This window comes from Ascaphus truei, chromosome 9 (genome assembly GCF_040206685.1).
Source record: "Ascaphus truei isolate aAscTru1 chromosome 9, aAscTru1.hap1, whole genome shotgun sequence".
In the NCBI taxonomy this organism is placed as follows: Eukaryota; Metazoa; Chordata; class Amphibia; order Anura; family Ascaphidae; genus Ascaphus; species Ascaphus truei.
The window spans coordinates 46,883,198-46,902,580 of NC_134491.1; positions in this window are offsets into that span (position 1 = coordinate 46,883,198).

A 19,383-nucleotide genomic window follows, 5' to 3' on the forward strand; every position below is an offset into this window, starting at 1 on the left:
GGGATCCCTGGCAGTCCAATTCAGTTTGAATGGGACTGCCAGGGATCCCCGCTGTTAATCTGATAGGCCATTAATCAATGCAGAAATGCTGGGGCTAGTTTAAGGAAAGTTAAGGCTAGTTTAAGGCATGTATTCAGAATGTACCTGGGTGTTTCCTGGGTTTTTTGGGGAATTGCCACTGGTTTTTGTTCGAATAAGAGTTGCCTCTACTGTATGTCACTACCCTGTAGAGACCCTACCTGCCCTGGCCCTGTGTCCACCTGTAGCTGCTCCGCTATACCCTTGCCTCTTCTCCCTGGCTCTAGGGCAGTCCCCACCCCGAGTGGCATCACTTCTGGAATCCAGAAACCACCTGGGGTGCTGACTCCTACCCTCTCCTGTGCCCCCTGGGACAAGGCAATCTCCCAGTATCCTGTACTGAGGTCCCTGGTACCCAGGTGCTTTGTCCCTGCCCTCTCAAAACTGAAGGCCAGGAAGCAAGCACCTGCTACCACCACTGCTGCTAGGGCCAGCCTCACTCCTCCCCCCTCCACTGTGCTGCCCTTCCTCCCTGTAGCTACCCTTGGCTGCTCTGGGGACAGAACCCTCTGCTGTACCCCCCTAGCCCTGGCTACTGCTCCTGGCTGCCTACCGACCCACAGCCCCACCTCTGGGAACCCTGGAGAATCTGTCAGAGGGGTCACTCTGGGTAAGTCAGCACAAGGGACCTCCTGTCTACCTGGCCCATCCCTAGCTTCTGCCAGCTGCCTGACACCCCACTGACCTCCTATCTCCCCCTGCTCCTTAGTGTCTCCTGCCTAGCCTCCCCTAGGCCCAGCACCTCAGCCCCTGCTGATAACTCCTGCTGCTTACCTCCCTGCAGCCCACCTGCACTCTGCTCCCCCCTAGGTAATCCCAACCTAGACACTGGAACTACCTGAATGCACCTACCTCCCTGACCTTGTCTCCCCCTTACCAGGGATGAGCTATGGGGCATCTCTCCAGATGCAACCGCCTTAGCTCTTGGCTGGCAGGTATCCCTGGGGTGGCACAAGCTTGCCACAGCCCAGGATACCCCCAGCCCATAGCCAGGCTGCAACAGGGGGTTGCTGATCTGAGAGACCCCCTGAGGCTCTGCCAGGGTAATGGGAAACTCTAGCTGCCATACCTGTTGCTTTCCCTCCCCGGGTACCACTAGCCCTTCGTCTCCTACTGAGACCTGGTGCTGGCTACCTACCTGCAGCCTTCCCTCACTCCGCTTCTCCCTAGCTAATCCTAACCTGGACCCTAAGGACACCTGAGGGAGGCCATTTCCCTGACACTGCCTCCCCATTACCGGAGAGGAGCCCAGGGGCACTGGTGCAGAAGCTCCTACCTTGGCTCCTGGCTGGCAGGTAATCTGGGGGTGGGCTAACTTTGCCACTGCCCCTGATACCTCCAACCCATAGCCAGGCATCAAAAGTGGGGCTCTAAACCGAGAGACCCCCTGATGCTCTGCCAGGGTAATGGGGAAATCTGACTGGCTCACTTGCTGCCTTCCCTCCCCAGTTCCCACTGGGCCACCCAACCCTCTCCCAGGCAATCCTACCCTAGAGCTGGGTGCTAATGGGGCTAGCCCCTCTCCCCGAAGCGGTGCCCCCATTACCGGACGTGAACTCAGGGTTGCTGGTTCGGATGCACCCACCTTAGCTCCTGGCCGGTAGGTAACCCTGGGGTGCTCTAACTTTGCCACAACCCCTGATACCTCAAGCTCATAGCCAGGCTGCAACAGTGGGGCTCTTAACTGAGAGTCCCCTTGCTGCTCCGCCAGGGTAATGGGGAAGCCTAGCTGCCCTACAATCTGTCCTTCCTTCCCCTCCCCTGGTACCCATATCTCCTGCCACCCGCCGGTCACCCCTATAGTGAAACAACAGGGTACAGTCATAGGAAAAAATAAGTCAGAGTCAGTCTCCGACTTGGTCTGGCTTACCTCGCTGGTCCCCGCATGGACCGCCGCTTTCGTTGAACCCAATTGCAGGGGGACTGGAGTGGCCGCCGCCGGCATCATCTGGGCTGGGAAGCAACGGGCCGCTGCCGCAACAGCGCCGGGGTTTGGTACAGGTACAACGGTGCAGGACAAGGGTCCCAGGTCTTTGTGGAGTAACACGGCTCCCTCCAAACCAGGTAAAATAACCCCCTCCCGCAATCCCTGTCCCTCCACCCACTCAGAAAGGGCTCCGGCACTTTGCCGGAATCGCGGCTCTTCTGCCACCGTCGCCGCCACGAGCGAGCCCTGGGTATCTGCTGCAACAGCACACGGCTTTGGTACAGGGTCGCTGGCATGGATCGTGGGTCTCCGGTCATCGCTGGGAATCGCCGACTCTGCCAAACAACGTGAAACACCCACCTTCCGCACACCCCAACCCTCCCCCCAAATAAAATTGCTGCCGGCCGGATGCTGGAATGGCAGCTTCTTCTCCGCTGCCGGTTCCGCCGGTTCTCCGCTGGGATCAGATGGATGGCCGACGCTCTTCGCCGCTGTTGCCGATGCAGCCCGGCCAGGTTCTCCAAGGGACAACCCATGAAGGGTTGTCACCCCAGCTGGGCGGGAGCCATCAGAGGATGCCGCTAACTGGGTCATCTTTTCCGCAGCTCGTGAGCGCTGGCCCTGAGGGGCTTCTTCGCCCGACCGCGCACGGTCCGGGCACCAGGCATTATTGTGGCCCATTTGTTGGCAGTGCCGCGGCGCCTGTCGGAGATTCTCCGCCGCTGGTGGACTACCCCCCGCAAGGGGCTTCTGAGTCCAGAGTTGAGTTGCTTGAGCGCCGGGCTCACGCCAGAGCGTCTCCGCCGCCGGTGGACTACCCCCCACAAAGGGGCTGCTTAGTCCAGAGCAGAGTTGCTCAAGCGCCGGGTTCTGGGAGGGGGTACACGGATCGGTGCGGCACCAATGCCATGAACTGGGTCCACTTCGCCGGGAACCACGCCTTGCCCAACGCACACACCAGTGCTAGCTCTTTCAGGGAAAATGGACGGGCCGCTGCAACGGCCGTTACCTCTCCTGGTGCAAGCCTTCCGTGGTCTCCGAGACCACCCGCTCCCTCCCCAAGTCTCTGCCGTCCTGGAGCTGGGTCCATTCCCTGCTCTCCAGGTGGTTTGATGGTTACAGCGGCTGCAGCGGTGGTTCTTTGCTCAGCCGGCCGGGTTTCATGCTCACCGATCACCGCCTCTCTCTCAGCCTTGCCGGCTGCTGGTCCCCGCGCCGACTTGATGCACTCCTCCAGTCTCGGTGCCCGGCTCCAGTCACATGGATGGCCGGCACTTTGGTTCTGGAGGCAATGCTTCTCACAAGTAGGGGAACAGTGAGGAGGTGCCATATCTTGTGTTATATGTTGTACACTGTGTGTTCAATATCTTTAGTCCCAGGAACTCGCAATTACTCTCGAGTTCCCACTATATTACAGAGTCCCGCAGTACCCTGTAATACAGGTCCAGTTCAATCCCGCCGCTGGCACTAGTTTTATTATAAAGCCTGTGACGGTAACTTTGTGACAGGCTATAATAAATACACCAAAAATATAACTGGGTTGAACTGAACGAGGCTTAGATATGATAAAATATAATTTATTCCTTGAAAAAGGTGAACACAACAGATTATACAAATAACAGACAAAATATGACACTTACTTAAGATGGAATGATGAAGCAGTCATAATTCTGGACTGGCAGTTCATACAGCAATCTTGAATATCACAGAAGACACGAAAGACATAAGACAATAGCCATAGGCTGAGCCCGGTTCTTATACAATTATTTCCCATTGAACACAACCTAAACCCAGCCCCTCTCATAAATCAGTGGTGAGGTTGACAGTCTTCCCCAGAGTAAAACTCCTCCCACCCAAGGACGTTTAAAAAACTGCTTTTCCTATCTAAATAACTTCATAACTTCAGTTCAGTTGTACTTACTGGCACGAGAGACATATTAATACATTCCGGCACGCATGACGCTCCCAATAAGACTAAATATTACCGTGTAATACTAAAATTAGGAGAGATAATAATATCTGTCTCTTAGGACCTGCGAGACATCATGTGTCTGTAATCGTTAGTTGCGGCTCGGTCCCCCGGTTACACATATGTAATTTTTAGCATGTTCAGCTGAGGACATCTCATGGTATTCTTATATTTAATAAGGTCACTCATTCTGATATCTACTTGTGTAACCGCACCCCTGGCCCCCATAACCCCTTGTCAAGAAATCCTTTGAAGCTGGGATTGTGTGTAGCGAACATTTGTCACAGGTGCTATATTTCACACCCAATGCCCCAGACCTGGGTCCTAGCTGTCTCTACCAGCAATATACCCTTGGCCTGCCAATTAGGTATTAACATACTGTACACTAAACCCCCTCTGTACTTTTCACACCCAACTTCAATCAAGCCTGTTGAAGCCCAGATGTTTCTGAAAAGACACCACACCTATTTGTATTTTCCTAAACTGCAGCTCATTAACCCCTTAAGCCTCCCGCATCAATCCCAGTGTATGTGTTGGTGCAAACACTGGAACAGAAACAATACATTTTTACAGGGGAATATACATTAGGATGCTGAAGCAAGGTAAAAACACATTACTGAACCACAGTCCAGTTAACCCCTTGCTTCCCAGGTGAGAGTAGGGGGTGGCCAAATGGGGTGTAACCCCTTTAATCCCGGGCCAAACCCCCTCTCCCTTGACAGTCAGGGACAGGCTTAGACAGTCCTGGGTAGATATCTAATGTAGACTGATTAAAAACAACAATGTATAGTAGAGAAACTTCCAAATATATCAAGGTGGGAAACAAATTAAGGATCATACTCTGAAGATAGATTGTGGAAGATTCGGGGGAAATATAAGCATTAGCTTCCTCACGGGGAAAAGTAGTGAGTGCATGGAAAGGTTTCCCAGCAAAGATGGCAGTGACAAATAGAGTAACTGCATTAAAAAATGCCTGGCATAGACACCAGAGACAGTACTATAGTTGCCAAGTAATGGCTTCTGGGACATCATAGAAGGATTAAGAGGGCATTGACATCGAGAAGGGGCATTTATTGAGCATGGGCCATAGCACATTGCCCCTGTACTATACTTTTCCACCCTCTCCTCGCTGAAAACCCCGATCCTATAATTCTACATTACACAGGAGATGCAACACGGACTTTAAAGACAAGTCAAGTGGACTTTAAAGACTAGGAACTAAGATTTTATATCTGTTTTTACGGTGCGTAGATAACAAAAATGGACTCTGGTATCCCAATGGTCCCTATCTACTGTCAATATCTATGTTCCCATTGTATATGCTTGGTTACACGGTACTTTAGATGCCGGGAAGCTAACTGCGTTTGGCATTTTTTTTCCCTGCAACATTTCAGCAGTTTCCTCTGCTTTGTCGTTGTGTGTTATTAAGGTTTATACACATGAATCAGCACAGATCCTGCCAAGTCCCGGATTCACGGAGAAGCGAAATGCTGAGAATCGAGATGTAAATGTGCAGTGTGTCACCACACAGTGGGGATGGGGTTTGGAAAGCCTGCAGCCGATTACCTAAGGAGAGGTAACGGGCAGCAAATGCAAACCTGGCCACTTTTACTTGCATGTCCTTGGGAGGCTGGAGCCTGCACCCATTCCCTGTAAAGTCATTAGCATGGATGGCCTTCTAGCTGAGCTGAGAAAAGGGAAAGGATAAAACAATCCTGGCGGTTTGCAGAAAGATCATTCACTTGGGCCGGGGGATTTTGCGCAGCCCCCCGCATATACCGTAACTACCAAGTAACATGTCATTTACAAACGGAACAGGAGATTACGTTACTTTTCCTAAGTCAAATGCAGCTGAGAATCCCACTTCAGAGGCCTGAAGAAACCTCAGTGGACAATACTATGTATGTATATCTTTATAGCGCTATTAATGTACATGGCGCTTCGCAGCATTAATGCATGTGATGATCATATAAATAATAAATAATACAAATAACACATAATTGTGCTTCAGACATAAAAGTAACCTGTAGGAAAAGGAGTCCCTGCCCCGAAGAGCTTACAATCTAATTGGTAAGCAGGAAGAACAAAAAGAGACAGTAGGAGGGCGTTTTTGTAAGTGCGTCTGCAAGGGGACATGCCCAATGTTTGAGGTGTATAGTATCAGCCACGGAGCTACTCATAGGCTTCGTTAAGGAGGTGGGTTTTAATATGGGTTATAAAGGTGTACTTTGCCTTGTAGCTCAGAACTTATGGAAGATGGAGCAGCAGTAACAAAGCTAAAGGACACGTTTTAGAAAACCATAACAGTACACACAGAAAATGTATATGTATTAGATATTTCCGGGACAGAAAACTTCTGCAGTGAGGTGTAAGAGCGGGATGAAAAACAAGGAATGTATGTAACGAGGCCATCTATCTAAGACTGAGACATTATCAGTCCATCTAATCTCTCCTGAGTAGGAGGCTCCTCTTTTGTTACAAGTTGTAGAGCTGGTGGGTTCTCTTGTAGACTTAACGAGATCAATGACTTGCTTTATTTCTGCCCTCTCTGCACAGTCAATGTCAGTTGAGTTCCCTTGTCTCTCATCTCAGAGCCCACATAATATAATCATGACCTGACAGTCAATTAACTATATCTGTCAATCAAGGGACTCCATAGGACATTGATCTTCCAGCTGCTGTCTACTTGGGAGGGGCTTGGAGCAGGGGCATTGTTGCTTACTCAATGTAGATATCTTGCCTGCAGTGTGTTGACCGCACATAGCGATGGGTTAATAGAGGAGATGACAATGGATTGCTCATTTTAACCCATTTACAAACAGGCCTTCAGCAGAACTTCATAGTGCTTCTTTTCCTTAGGTTTTTCTCCCTTTGACAGACGATGGTCCTCTTTTATTTGAAGGCGGTATCATCTCCATGTTCTGCGGACCTATAGTTTTGTTTTCCCCCCTTTTGTAATCTGCCTTCAGGGTGGTTGTTATACTTATAACAGCAGGCCCCATGGGTCGTTTCTTCTGGTTTCTGAGATCTTGGGTATCAATTTCTTCGTTTGAGCAGTGATCTCAATTGGAATAAACAATCTCCTTCCAGCTGATGTGATGAGGAGATAATGCCCCTGGGCATTCCTCGCTGGGCATAACTCCACCTTCCTAAAATGTATTAATATTCATAGAGATACACAATGTTCCCTTAAAATGGTCATTCTTAGGACTGCATGATACCTCTCACGTGATTCTCCTGTAAGGGTGTTGGCGGGATGTCTTTACTCTCTTGGACATGTTCATGCCTCTCTACACACCTGCTGTGGGACGCCCCTTTAAGAAGTCAGAGATCTCACTCATAAGTAGTGAAGAAGGCTAAATGTTTCCGACACAGAGGGCAGTGGAGCAGCAGAGCAGAGAGAAAACATTACTGTGTAGAGAACAGGACCCCGGGGCAAGGCCACTGGCATTATATGCTTCTAATGTTCTTATCCTTTATTCCAATAGAGAAGCCTGACACGAAGTTGGCATCCTCTCTGCAGATGGGGCAGTCACTGCTCTGCCTGGGAAACCTGTCAGAGAAACTCCTCCTTCCATGTGACACCGCAGCTGCGCTGATCTATTGCACACTTACTGGTTCCACGTTCCAAATTCAGATTTAATTGGCTGCGTTACTTAAGGCTATTAAAGTAAAATTAAGGTTGGAACAATTAGGCACTTTTGCAAATACTGCAGTTTTTCCATTCTACTTGGAACAGGAGGGAGGGGGGGAGGGGGTCACCTCTAGGTGAATCTACATCTCTACAGTGAGAGAAATTAAGAGCCGAAAATCTGCAGTCAAAATGTGCTGCGCGATCCACTCTCTTACCGAGGTCTCACACCCTGCAGCAAACCTACTGAAATAAAAATATAACCAGTGTTCTCTTTAACCCCGCGTCACATCTCTCTATACAGAAGCATTTAGTAGTGAGCAATGATTCTCTTTCCTACTGCATCTTCTTCAGTGGGAAGAGGGTTACCCTTTTACCCTTGTGCACGACTCCAAGAGGTGATGGGGAGTCTGGGGTGTTTCACCATCTCGTTCTACGCATGCGACACACACTGTTCAATAACCGGCATAGTATGATACTCAGAGTGGGATAATTATGCATCTGCCGTTTTCTAAGGCCCACTACCTTCAAATCCCAATATACACAGATGTACTATGTGACTTTGCTCTCCCAGATACAGTAAGGCAACATTCCAGATCATTTTGGGGCTCCGATGTATTGCACCTGCTGCACCAATTCTAGTTCCACCTTGAGTAGCTACTCTGTGCTTAGTAGAAGCTGAAAATAAATGGATTCTTCAATTAAAACAGTAAAACGTGAAATCTTATGTTTTTTTGTTTTTAAATAAATCAGTTCTGTTATATTGGATAATAGTGACTGATTTTTGTATTCAACTCTTAAGTCTTAATGCCATTTTTAATGAGTTTTAAAGCATCCTGTGATTTCTATAGCAGCTTTAGCCCACCTTTCAAGCAGTGCAATATATTTGCAACGCTTTCCTGTTTGTGATCATTTGTTGCCAATGTTCCCACCAGTTTGAGCTGTAAACTGTAACAATAGATAGTGTCACCTTAGTGATATAAGGACATATTGTAGCTGCTGAGTTACACTGTCTGAAGGATTGATTGAAACTGAAAGGCGGCCATTATGTTAGACACACAAGAAGGATTTTGACAGATTTTTAACAGGACCACCAAACGATTGCAGCTTAGGTAAGAATGTAGAATTATACATTTTCACACGCTTTACATATAAAAAGAAAGAAAAAACGGGGGGGAATAGTATTGTTGCTTTAAAGCACAATTCTTCGTTTTGTTTGTTCATTTGCTGCAGGTAATTTGTACACATCCTGGATATAAAAACAAATAACATTTCAATTGGAGAAATATATTTCTGTATATTCCTACTTACTGTTCATTTTACAGTTGACAAAAAATGTATCCGCATTAGAATAATGCTAATAATAGTAATTATAATAATAATAATAATGCTAATAATAGTAATAATAATGCTAATAATAATAATGTTACTAATAGTAATAATAATACTATTACTAGTAATAATAATGCTAATAATAATGAGGCTAATAATAATGAGGCTAATAATAATAATGTTACTAATAGTAATAATAATAATACTAATAATAATAACCTGCTATTTGTCTACACCATTTTAAGAATTCTGGTGTTGACAGAAAAAGGAAAAAGATGATCATTTAAAAACGAGAACCAACTGTAACACAAAGGAAAGTACAATGAAGAATGAGAAGCCTTTTCCTCCGGTGAATCAATTTATGAGAATAAAATATATAAATGAAGGTGTGAAGATCAGTTCTGCTGCTGTAACGGAATTATCATTGAGTGATGTGCTTTGTTCCTAACGAATAGTGCTGAAATATGCAACATGAGATGTGGAGCAAGGCTGCTACTTAAATCATTCACATTTGTTTAGAAGTAGAGGATGGATGGAGATCACATTTTTTTGCTACAGTGTAACATAAATCAGACACAAATCTAATTTTCTACAAAGCTTGAAATGCTGCAGCTGCTGACAGTCTGGGGATGAACAAAAAACCAGGAGGAAAATCGGAGAAAAATAGGAGAAAGTGTATAGCTGCGTTTATTAGCACCCACGTGAATCAACAAAGTTTCCTCTTTCTGATTAACATATCAAAGTAAATATGTCTCTTTGGCAATACCTGTTCTGTCTAATTTCTGTACCTCCTTATTATGAAGTTGTGTTGCTTCTTTCTATCAACTATTTTTGTCTTGGCTTCATAGTGTAGTGCTGTGACTCACAAAGGTACAATAAACTAAAGAAGCGATATGTAAAACCTAACTGTCACGGGGACTCCGGGAGCAGGTAGGACCTCGATGGCTGGAACAGCAGGGAAGGCAAGGATTGGTGGGGTTACGGGCTGAGGTCGGTGGCAGGCGGCAAGCAGGATCGTCGATATCACAGGCAGGGTTCGGTGGCAGGCGGCAAGCAGGATCGTCAGGGTCCAGGCAGGGGTCGGTGGCAGGCGGCAAGCAAGGATCATCGGGGGCTAGGCCGGGGTTGGCAGAAGGAAGGCAGGAACTTATACAAGGGAGCAGGAACTGAGACTAGGGAGTAGGAACTGAGACCAGGAAGCAGGGAGCAGGAACCACAAACGGGGACAAGCCAGAACACTAGCAAGAGCCTTTAATAAGTACAGGACTAAACAGGAACCGAAACAGAAGCAAATCAGGGCATGGCAGAAGGACACATAACAAAGGCAAGGGAGGAACAGGAAACAGGAAACTATAAGGACAGAGGACAGGACCAACAAGAGGAGACAGACAGAAGAACCCCAGAGCAGACAGAAATAGCAGCACACCCAGTGGACAGACAAGGGAACTGTGGCTAGGAGCAGGATGTCTAGGAAGAATCTCTCCTTTGTCCGCCATCACCATGCGATCTGTATCCACACATGCATCTGTGATCTTCACAAGGAGAAATAAACAAAGAGGGAAAGAGACCTCTCTACCTATCAAGTTAATATATTACAATGTAATTCTTAAATCATATGTGATTGCACTTACAACTATCCAAATATAATGCGCATATCAGCTCACTAATATCCAGGAGCTGCCAGAGATGCCGCTAGAGATGCCGCTGCTGCCAGAGAGACTCCGCTCCTCATGTCCTCGCTCACTGTGTCCGGCCGGACCCAGATGTATACGTTCGAGCATTGCCACATCACTCACGTCAACACATTTTGTGTCTCCCACTTCATCAGGGGGGGCGTACTGCGGTGATTAGAGACGACCTCTCCTAAATGCCCTTGGTGAAGGTGAACGACTTTTGCGGCAAAACAGCAAACCTTTTTGCATGTAAGTCTTCACAAAAAAATAAGCAAATATACTTTAAAAAAAAATATTTGTGAAAATGTTCATGAACTAAACTGCAAGACATAGAGTACCACATAGCTCTAGTTTTACATGTTAAATATGAGAATCTTGCAGACCTCTCCTGAGAGACCATGAGGATGGAGTTTGGACCAGCCTGGCCAGCAATAGAGAAACAAAGTTTCAATATCCAATGTAAGCAGAAGTGGGGTGAGGATTAACCCCAAACCATCAGTGTCCCTTTAACTTTCCAGGCTCCGTCTTTTTTTAGATTATACGAGGTATCATGGTGTCTGTATTTGCATCTGTGACAGCAGGAGGAAGGGTGAGGGATGAAAGCAATGTTCTATTTGAATAATGCAAGATGTTGTGACAGTGACAGTAAAGGATTCTAAATAATAGGCCCTGCTTGATACAATTTAAGAACTATTCAGCCTATTGTCCCGACTACTAATGCTCCTGAATTCCATTTCCCACAAAACAATACAATTCTATGCGATCAATCTAACTGAAACAGTACAACAGGCGGCTTCGATTTTACGTAAAGAATACTGCTTATTTCCATAAGCATGAATGGTGAAAGAGGACATTTGCGACATTTGCAAGGGAGTCTGGGAAGTTATGCATATAATTAAATCACACAGCAACAGGTATTCCTTTGCTCTGGAATAAGTCGCTTGAGACCAATCTCTAATCGTTTAACTTTTTACACAAGTGGGCAGTTACCTCACGGGTTTAATTCCCCCTCCAAATAGAATGATCTTACCTGAAACTGGGAATCAAGGGTCACCAGGGACTCTCCGTTCAGGAGATATACTTTATACTGGGGTAGGCACAGTGTAAACAGTGGGTGCCTTCCACAGCAGCCAATGAGTGAGGGGGAAGGTCACATGCTATAACCACGCTCCCCCTTCAGGGCAATATTTACTAAGCGGCGCTATTCCATATAAGACCCCTTATGGCCTGTGGACCGTATTGTGGTGAACTCTGCTTGTCTGGTGATGTCTTATCAATGTGCTGTAACGAGATATTATAACCTACTAGTTACATTCATAGTGATACTCTATTATTTTGACCCATTGGCCCCTATTCCAGATACAGTGAAACAGACTTCCCCTCGCTAAGGAAGTCAACAATTCATTGAAATGAGGATGAAATCTTCCTGAATGGTGCGAAAGTGTCTTCACTGCATATTGTTCGGCAGCTTTCAGATCATCAAATATGATCGTTTTAATTTCCAGTAGAAAACACGGCATCTCCAGTACATAAAACAGCTGGTTTATTAGATAGAAGATACACAGACAGACAGACGGAGATGAAGCAATAATGTTTGTTTATTTATGTACCAAGGAACAAAAAAGGCATATTGTTTTCTGTATTGTGTTTGCATTTCTAATGCTGACTCAATGTTCATCCCCATATCCCACTCAAAGTGACCCTGACAGATGTTTCATCACAAATCTGTCTTGAAATTCATCCAGAATAGAAATTCAGCTAGGAGAAGGCGAGGACTTGGCAGGCGGGGAAATATCTTACTTTAGATCAGCATGGAGTTGGGTAATATAATTAAGCTTCTTTTTTTTTATACACCAAACAGTTTCCAAGAATAGAAGTGAAAGAAGATGGAATTGTAATATGCTGATAGTATTAAGGCCGTCTCCTCTCTCACTCCCATCACTCCCAATCTCTCTTCTGTGTGCAGAAGCCGTTTCCTCCCTGCAAAGCATCACCAAGCAATTTGATTGACATCTCCCCTAAGTTATATACGGTACGTCCACATACAGTATGTTGCATCAGCGCAGACAATGGGAGTCGCTGCTCGGACGGTTTGAGTAGCCAGCAACAGACCCAAACGTATAAATATACATCCAAATGAACCCTGACACCTGTTCCGAACACCTGGTCTCTACCAGCCATGCTAGATGACCTCTTTCACCCTACTTTCATTACTTCATAAGCTCTGAATGTCATATACAACATAGAGAAGAATCTTTTCCAGTTATCTTCTTGAAGCAGCAATCCATGCCACTTTTCCAGGGATTAATCCGATTGCCAATTCTTGGAGTCAGGAAGGAATTTATTTTTCCCCTTATGAGATATCATTGGATGATATGTCACTGGGGTTTTTTGTTTGCCTTCCTCTAGATCAATAAGTAAGTATAGATATAGGATAAAGTATCTGTTGTGTAAATTTAGCATAGGTTGAACTTGATGAACGTATGTCTTTTTTCAACCTCATCTACTACAGTATGTAACGATGTAACTATTTAACGTGTCTGGAAAATACAATATTGCTGCCTTACTCCAAAGCAACATCAATGACTTCAATGCTGCATCAAGGCTTTCTATTGGGCGACTGGGTTTCTAGACAATAAGAATGAGCTTAAAATAATACGATTTATGGGACCTCATCAATTTAGAATATGGCAGATAAAAAAAAGTCACAAATTTGGGATTGCTGCTCTAAATCATTAATGCTTACGATAAGGACCAATGTTAGGAGGTGGTCTGGCACACAAAAACATCACAGATTAGAGCTCTCACCTTGATAAAGACTGCGTGGCAGTCGAAACGTTAGATTTTCTTGCTGAATTAAACCTGTTATACTGAAGGCCGAGTGCCTGGACCTTTCCTATTTCACACAATAAGGACCACATCAGGCCCCTGCAAAAGGAACTTGCAACAGGGATCTGTAGAGAACTGTACTGTAAAATTGGAAGGAAGACTAGACATCATGAAAGGTGGAAACTATAGCAGGCTGGGGTCATGTATTCTAGTCTGTCGCAAATACATTATTTTCTTCTTATCCCCATGTATTTCAGTCACGGGCAATCTGTCTTGTTCTCACAAGATCTCCCCCTGGCATAGACCTCTGACATTCTTTTCCTTACAGTACTGATTTGAAAATTGGATTTTTCCATGTTAAACAGGAGAGGCCCGGCCCTTAACACACGCCTGTGATCAATGCAAATTAGCTTTTGTTGGGTTTTTTTTAAGGTAAGGCTGCAGAATTGAGATGCCTGTCTGAATAGGAGGAAAAGAATGTCCCCATAAAGGACTGTTTGAGTATGTCAAGGGGAAAAACAGATTGCATTTATTTTTAGCTGTATTTAGAGATAGAAAGAGACCAAGTATAAATTCCAAAAAGCAGTCACAATCTTCTACAACAAGAAGCAACATGGTGACCCAGAAAATCTACACTCCTACCTGAGTCAGGCCAGGTCCCCGCTGGCTACTGCAGCGCCCGCTGTGGCGGACGCTGCAGGGACAAGAGCCGCCCCACAATGGGGCCGGGCCTGCTGCGAGGGTGTGCGCTGCGCTGTGCCGACAGAAACTCCTGCTCTCAAAAAAATTGAGATCAGGAGTCGCCAATGAGGGCGAACCTGCCGGGTGACGTCACGGCCGCACCCCCGTCACTCCCTCCCCCCCCCTGTTTTTCCCCCTGCAGCTCTCTGCAGAGTGGGGGACTCGGCTGCACGCGCCGCCTGCCTCGCAGACGCGCGTGTCCAGCGCAGGCAGCGGGGCCGCAGCCTCAGACAGCATAGATGCATCTCTGTAGGCTCCATTCTTTGACCATGAATGAATAACATTTCTCATGGCATTGTTTCTGTTTCTCACTAGAAAGTAATAAGGTAGGGAGAAAAATGATATAAAACTCTGTGTAAGAAACCTCACTGGTATTAAGTCTACTTGAGTTCCAATGTTTTCTGTTCTTTTAAACATCCCTTTGAGGATCTGAATGTTTAAGCCATTGATGGGATGATCTCGCTGTGAGAAGTGAGGTCCCACTGGGTTGTATTATTCATTGTGTTTAAGTGTAACAAGTAAAGGAGAAGGGATCGTACAAGCCCTGGCTCCTCTTCACTGCTGGTTAGGTATAAAAGGTATCACTTCTAACTTACTTTTGTTTAGTGTGCTACTGCACTTTCCCCTGGCTTGACGTTTTTGTCTGGTTTCACCAATGGCGCATCCTTGGTCACATTTGCTACATTGAATCACATATGGAAAACAAAGAACAATTCCTGCGCTCCTACCAATTGGGCTAAAATATACTAGTAACATTTTTACATTTAGAACCTATGTCTGTGTAACAAATGAGTCATTTGGTTACATCTATTGATCAAAACATGATACAAGTCTGCCAACCTCGTCACGGTAACCTCCGTTTAGCAGGTACGATACCTACACTGAGTATATGTAATTTCTTATTGTCCTATGGACTAATCTTTGTGAAATATGTGAAAGTGCCTTGAAGGGGTTAAATAAATGACGCATATGCTTATTTGTGATTTAGTGCAATTAAAAGCTGGCCAAAGCCAGCAACAAAGATCCCTTATTATAAAGGTGAACTGTGAGGGCACAAATACCCTAGTGTGAAATATTAATACTTACACATATCTCTTCTTTCTGCCATAAACACTCACCTACTCTTCAGTGGAGGGTGATGTGTAGACTGACAATGAGGTGTATTATAATACCTTTATGCTTGAATAACATACAGTATAGCACATTCCTGGATGTGCAGCCCAAGATCCTGTAATATTGAATGTTTTATATTTGTGAATGACTGTGGGATGTTTGCATATATGTTGCCGTGTGGGATCAGCGTCGGCGACAGAATTCCCAGGTTCCAGGACTAGAGTTACGACCAGCAGTCTAGAACATTTGGCTGCAGCCGCTTCCCCACTAAGGTAAGTCCCTATGTGTAACCCTCACTCTAAAACCCCTACCTTAAAACCCCTTAAATTAACCCCCTACCCTAACCACTACAATCCCATAAATTAACCCTCTAACTGCTAAAACCCCTTAAATTAACCCCCTACCCTAACCAATTAAACTTACCCTAGAAGTGGCAGGCGGCGGAGACTCCAGCGGCGGATTGGCTGTGGCAGAGGGTCCCTCTGTGTCCAAACGCTGGCGGTCATGTGGCCGGGGGCGAAATGGCCGTGACCAAATCTCCCATTCCGATTACTGTCCCCCTGTTGCAGTGAAAGGGTGAATCAGCCAGACGCGATCAAACTTACATCTTTCAGAATACATCTCCTTGCCCGTAGGCAATGAACAGGTTAAAAGCAGCACCGGCTGCGGCTGCCATTAAAATATGGAGCCAGATGTCAGCCCTCGTTATATTGCAGAGCACGGAATCCGCAGACAATGACTCGTCCGTCAGGGCCTTGGTTCGCTAACCCTTTTTGGCAGCGAGCGCAGTGAGAATGGGCTCGGAGACGAGTCGGCTTTAATGACCACTCTGATGCCAAATACAACAAGACACAAAATAAAATATAGAAAGAAAACAATCGATAAACCCATTAATTGTGCCTTTGAAGCAGTTAAGTGCATTGTGCAGATCAGCATTGTCTGGCTCTAATTTATGTTCAGTTCTAATGAGAAGGACGATTATTGCAGTTATTTGGTAGTCAGTCTGATCGAAGGAACTTGTGTTACAGGAGATAGGACGGGGCGTACAGTGCGGATATCAAATCATTCCAGGTCATTGGCACACGCTGAAAGACACAGCTTCTTTCTGAAAGCGACGTTGTGTCATTGTTCTTCCAAGTTAAGAAAACAGGATTAAATAAAGATAGAATGTTCCCCCAGTGATCTGCAATCATTTGGCAGCTATAATCCCTTCAATACCCGGGGCCCAGAACACAATTTGTGTCGGAGTTGTAATACTACGTGGTACCCTTACTTCTGTCATTATAGAGATTATACTCATCACTCTCGGAGCCCTTCTCTCTCCTTGTGTGTCTGTAAACATGTCATGCTTCTACCGCTCTCTTGCTCTCATAGCTTGGCAGATATCCTGTATAAGGGAACCCTCACCCTCTGTGTCTATCTCTATCAAATGTGTTTACAATCTTAACACCACAGTACTGTAAATCCATCTTTCATTCACTTTCTGCGCTACAGAGTAATCATACTCTGATCATAAACCGTAATCATTTTACACCAGTGTAATGTGTCATGGGAATAACATGGCTGCTTATGAGAAAGATGCAAAACAAGTTCTTATGCTGATAATGCTATTGTGCAGAACAAGTCTCCGTGCTATTCATTTATAAAGTCATTCAGCAGAGAAAATATACTGAGATAGAGTGAGGTTAGAAACACAATAAGTAGTGACATGGCCATGTTAAAAAGGATAACAACATCCAAGAAACAGCTTCTCGCCACCTTCGGCAAGTCTTGTAAGGAGCTAAGTTAGTGTTTTTCAACCGGGGTTCCCCGGGCGTTCCTAAAGGGTTCCCTGCAATTTCCAGATCGTTTGAAAATTGGACCAACTACAAAGAGGGTCTGGGTTCCTTACTGTCAGGAATCGGCATTCTCCACGCTCCCCACACAAAGCACCCCCTTCCCGCAGGGAGTCCCTGGACACACACAACAAACCTGCCTTACCGGCCTCCACGGCTCCTCGCCCCTGCCGCCGTCGCGGGATAAATCCCCTCGGCGATTCCTCTGCTCAGCGCCGGGCGCACCCACGTGCTCCTGCACGCACACCTGCACGCACACCTGCACCATCCACTGGCTCGGTTCACGCTCGTACACGAGTTACGGAGCACGCTCAGTCTGCACACTCTTCTTCCCGTCCCCCGGAACTCAGGCTCCGCCCCCGCACACTGCACAGGCATACTCAGGTTACCAACAAGACTCACCTGGCCTGTTATGCCTGCACCAATCTGCAGTGTCTCCCTGTAGCTCTTCCTGTCCCGCCTCCGTTCCTAATTGGACCTTCCTGCTTTATCTAGCTCCTCCCTGCTCTCAGTCTTTGCTCTACATAGTCTCTGTATGGAAGTACTTCTGGATTCTCTCAGTGTTTTCACAGGTTCTGACGCGGCTTGTACGACTACCCCCTCTGGCTCTCGATCTCGGCATTCCTTGTACAGCGCTCACTCTGGCAACCCCTTGAACACGGCTTGGACAACGACCTATCTCCACTCTCCACTCCCTAACTTCGGCGAGGCATCCTTCACTCTATCTCTACAACTGGTACCGGCAAGTATTGTCCACCTTAATACACCTGGCCTGGCAACGCTTCATACCACACTCCGGACACGCTCCCTTTGCTGCGGGTGCGTGTATTACCACTTCCCCCTTCAGCTCAGGGGACGGGTCTGGTCTGCGGGCAGCACCGGCGTAATATTATGTCGAGCCCACAAGACGCAGACCAGACCGAACTTGAACAGTTTCTCTCCAATCTGCTTCAGCAAAACCAGGCCATGGCAGATCAAATTGTGGCACTTACACGCCAGGTCGCAGTACTCTCAGACAGGGTACCGACCGTGACCCCGCCAGATGTAAGTCACCACTCCGCAAGCGCAGTTAGCAGCTCAGATGTAAGGATTCCTCCCCCCAAGCCTTATGCAGGTGAACCGCAAGATTGTAGGGGTTTCCTAAACCAGTGTGAGGTGCAGTTTGAAATGGCCCCCCATCTCTACAATACTGATCGCAAGAAGGTAGCCTACATTTATAACCTCCTCACTGGCAGCGACGTTCTGACCTTACCCAAGATTACACGGCATTTAAAGCCGAGACGAGTATTCGATTCTCCCGCTCGTCGGGAGATGGCATCTGTTTCTCTCCTCCAGATCACTCAGGGACCGCGAATGGTGACACAGTATGCTGTGGAATTCCGGACTCTAGCAGCCGAGACTAACTGGGGACAAGAGGCTCTCGTCTCTGTTTTCTGGCAAGGCCTGGCAGATCCCATCAAGTACGAACTCTCTCGCGAATCCAGGCCTGATCAATTGGAGGTCCTCATTGATTTGGCTGTCCGAGTGGATCAACGTATCCAGGTACACCACTCTGAGCATCAGCGCACTCGCTTACATAACTTTCAAGTTCCGTTCTCCAGTACTCCCAGCAACACTCCTGCTCCCCCAAGTGCTACCATACCTCTTTGTCCTGCACTGGAGTTGCCAGAGCCAATGCAATTGGGGGTACAACGCATCCGCACACCGATACGGCAGTTCCGCCACGCCGGGGGATTGTGTTTCTACTGCGGATCCATGGAACATCTGGTTCGGGAGTGTCCACTGCGTCCGGGAAACGGGAACACCCAGTGAGTACAGAGGGGCTCTCTCTGGGTGTAATGTCTCCACGTCTCCTTTCTAAAGGTGAACTCCCTAAAAAACTTACATTTCCAGTCTCCCTTTCAAGCGATAAGTTCAAGACTTCTACCGCCGCTTTCATTGACTCAGGAGCTGGAGGAAACTTCGTGGATCTTGAATTCGCCAGGTTAAACCGCATACCACTGGTGAGAAAGAAGGTTCCCATCGCACTCGTCGGTATCGATGGACATCCTCTTACCCCGGGCCACATCTCCTTAGAGACGGCTCCCTTGCTTCTGTCCTCACATCTGCACAAGGAGATTTTAGTTCTCAATGCCATTCACGCTCCTGGGATACCCATCACCCTTGGTCTTCCTTGGCTACAGCTTAACAATCCTCTCATTCACTGGACTTCCTCTGCTCCCATTTCCTGGAGGCCGAGGTCAGGCGAGACTCAT